The following is a 3,885-nucleotide window of genomic DNA, read 5'->3' as shown; positions in this document are numbered from 1 at the left end:
AGTTGGTGTTTGGTTGATGGGTTGATCATTTTTCTTTGGTGACATGATTCTGTTACACTGAAAGAAAATGAATTTGCGAGTGAGTATGGTTGGACCTAGACGTAGTTCGATCGTTCATGTAAAGAATAGAAGTATGTTCTCGTGGGTTCGACCTACATCCCTATGATGCAGTCCTAGTAAAGAGTGAAAGTAAGTTCGTAAAATGGTCTTAAGACGTTTGTCGTTCAAGCCGAGGTATCGTTGGTTGGTGAATAACATGATCCAACCACTGAAAGAGACTTGGAAATGTCTCCGGAGTTAAATTACTATAGTCCAAAGACTTGACCTAAGCATGTTTCAGATAGACTCCAATGAAGGTATGATGTGGGTATTTGAACAAAGCGAGACACGGAAGTTAGCCGACTGTCAGTATCATCGATGTTTAATATGTAATAAGTTTAGGAAAATTTGACCTTGAAAAAGGGCTTACATCATATCCTGAGTAGCAAGGTTTTGGCCGCATAAAGGCCTAACTAAAAGTACCTACAGTACAAGGCAGTTTCATAGAAAATGCCACATAGGACATAGACAGGAACACGATTCTTTAAAACAAGAACGAAAGTAAAGTATCTCCTACTGGTGACGATCATCCCTCTGGTGCACTCATAGCTCAGCCAGTTGACGTTCCATATCAAGCAAGTGTGTTTCGTACACCCTCTGGCGTACTTGGAGTTCTATGACTTCGGCTCGTGATTCAGCCAGTGCTTGAAGCAGGGTTTCATGGTCTCTTTCAGATCTCTCGCGAGCATCTTCCAGGCGAATGGTGCAAAGGGTATGCATTCTCGCATTGGCGACAACTTCTGTGATTTGATGTAGGGCTGTCTTGCCTTGAATCTCATTTCGGGCCACTCTGCGGACCAGGATTGGCAAGATTATGTCTGCTAAGCCCCCATTGCTCAGGTTATAAAAGCTTCGGTCACCATTAAATGGCATGGTCTGATATTGCCCTTGGCTCCATGTTTCCAAGCATTCTACCCAAGGAGGCGTCGGGCCATGAAAAGCCGGACGAGGGTTAGGATTTGGAAAGGGAGCTGTCGGGGGTAGGTTCTCAACTTCAGGTTCGGAGTTATCATCATCCGCGAGGTCTTCAGCGTGGTGATCATTCAAAGGGATCGGATGATCATTCTTTGGTTCTTCTCCAAACCATCTAGCAATGACTTCGTTCGGAAGGTACGGGTTGTCGTGGGGATGGAGTCCAGCCATGTTATCTACGCGAGAATTGGGGTAAGGAATTAATTATTAGACGGACTATCTAGATAATTATTAGAAAATCTTCATTAGTTACATCACTATTTGTAAAGTGCATATCAGTTATATGTAATTAACACATGATAGGCCTTCGAGTAAGTGACCTTAACTCCAAATTCCCAAGGAATAGGGGTAAAGCAAAAATTTAACAGATTCTAAGTCTATAACATCCTATTTACATATAGCCTAAGTGTATCCACTTAGTAACTATCAACTTAGCAATGAAGATTCTTTTTAGTTCTCAAGTAAGTAATTATAGTAACAGAAAACACCCCTATGGTATTTTAGACTTAGGTTCTGTTATAATATTCTCATTGCAGTGGTGTTGGTAAGTTTTTTTTGATTTGTTGCCATATCACAACCATTCTTGGGCATATGCTAATCACTCCTCGGACCAGCATAGTTGATCAGGCTATGCCACTCCCAAGACTGACCATACATCCCCGAGCTTACCTGTGATATTCAACAATCGTAATACTTTTGTTCTTGTCATTGTGACACAGATTTTAGTATGAATGCAGGCACGTATACTTCGTTAAATATTTTATTGTTTAAAGTATATACTCTTGGTCAGAGTATTTTTAATCCCATTGTATTTATAGTTAGTATGTCTAATCCCATTGTATTTATAGTTAGTATGTCTTTTATGGGTTGATATACTAAATTCACTATAAACAATGCTCCGATACCAATCTGTCACACCCCAAAACCGAGAACGGTGGAAACGTTCTGGGGTGGAGGACGTCACGTAATGTATCACAACAATGTAAAGTAGTAATCAAGCAACAACATCAGTCATTGCATTAATAGTATAATTTTATTTACAAGTGTGTTCTTTCATAATATACAACATTAAGGTATACCCTAATGTTGAGAACACAGCTTGGTGATGTAATCATCTTTGTGACAACCCATCTTCTGGGTGAAGACAAAACACTATCATTATGAAAGACAGTTTGGAGAACTCCTTATGTTACTTATTTTCTGTTCTTTATTTTCTTTATATTACTTTATATTTGTTCTTTATACTTGAAGTGTATCCGATCGATACAAACCTTATATATATATATATATATATATATATATATATATATATATATATATATATATATATATATATATGTCACACCCCAAAACCAAGAATGGCGGAAACGTTCTGGGGCGGGGACGTCATGTAATGTATCACAACAATGTAAACTAGTAAACAAGCAACAACATCATCCATTGCATTAATAGTATAATTTTATTTACAAGTGTGTTCTTTCATAATATACAACAATAAAATGAATAATCAGAAAATAAGATGAATCTGGACTGCTCCGTCTTCACAAAACCTGATCATCGTCGTACCTGTCTATTTGTGACCTGAGAATACAAGTTATTTTGAAAGCGAGTATCAGCCAAAAAGCTGGTGAATTCATAAGTATTAATGTGTCTTGGATTTGTAAAACCTGTAAAGAAAGACTTGACATGGTTCTGAAAGAAAGTTCGTATAAGTGTGGAAATGTTTGTAAGTAATTGAAAGCGTTTGATAAACCCTAGAAATCCCTATGATTCCTATTAGTATAGATGAAATCTTCTACCAAGACCTAACTATTTTGAAAGTAACCTTCTACCAAGACCCAACTATTTTGAAAGTAGCCTTCTACCTAGACCTGACTATTTTGAAAGTAGCCTTCTACCAAGACCCGACTGTTTGACTATTATTATTAATATAAGAAATTGTATCCTTTGGTACTAGGATACTCATATATAATTCACCTCATCGTTTATGTGAATGAGTCACAAGATAAAGGTAATAATATAACTAACTTAAGTATTATCCTTTTATACTAGGATAACTAACAGTGTTAACTGAAGACATCTGTAGATGTACATTTAGCTCTCTAGCTACCAGCTGGGTGTAGGAATAGTTAGTCCCTTAAAGTATACCTATAATGGTATCAACCGTTGACATCCATAGATGTGCATTTACATATGTAGCTAACAAGGTTTTAGGAATGGTTAGTCCTGCAAAGTATCCTTTGGTATTAGGATATTAAGTCCAATCTATCTCGTCAATTACGTGATTGTATCACAAAATAAAGATAAGAAGGTAAATTATATAACAGTATCTATACATATAATATGTAATAGTAACTCATCATATATTATCTATGTAAAAGTATACATGTAAGAGTATCTATGTAAACGTACTCATGTAAGCGTATCTATGTAAACGTACTCATGTAAACGTATCTATGTAAACGTACTCATGTAAACGTATCATTGTAAACGTACTCATGTAAACATACCTATGTAAATGTACTCATGTAACATGTAATGTACTAGTATAGACTCATGAATGAACTGACTCTTGTGTGGTTCCTTGTACTTGTAATGGTAAGTAGTATCTCCTAACTATACCTATAATAGTTACTAACCATGTACGTGTATAACATGAAGTATGCCTTTGTTACCCAAAGGTACTGAACTGACTGATGAAAACTTTTATGCCTACATATGTATACATGATATATAGCTAATATTTAGATGACATTCGGACGGATAACCAATACTCCATAGCCACATCCCAACGAGGAAAAGGAAATAGAGTGA

Source organism: Lactuca serriola, chromosome 6, assembly GCF_051521515.1.
Source record: "Lactuca serriola cultivar US96UC23 chromosome 6, Lser_US96UC23_V15, whole genome shotgun sequence".
NCBI classification, from domain to species: Eukaryota; Viridiplantae; Streptophyta; class Magnoliopsida; order Asterales; family Asteraceae; genus Lactuca; species Lactuca serriola.
The sequence above is the reverse complement of the archived record's forward strand: the minus strand, read 5'-3'. Positions refer to the sequence as shown.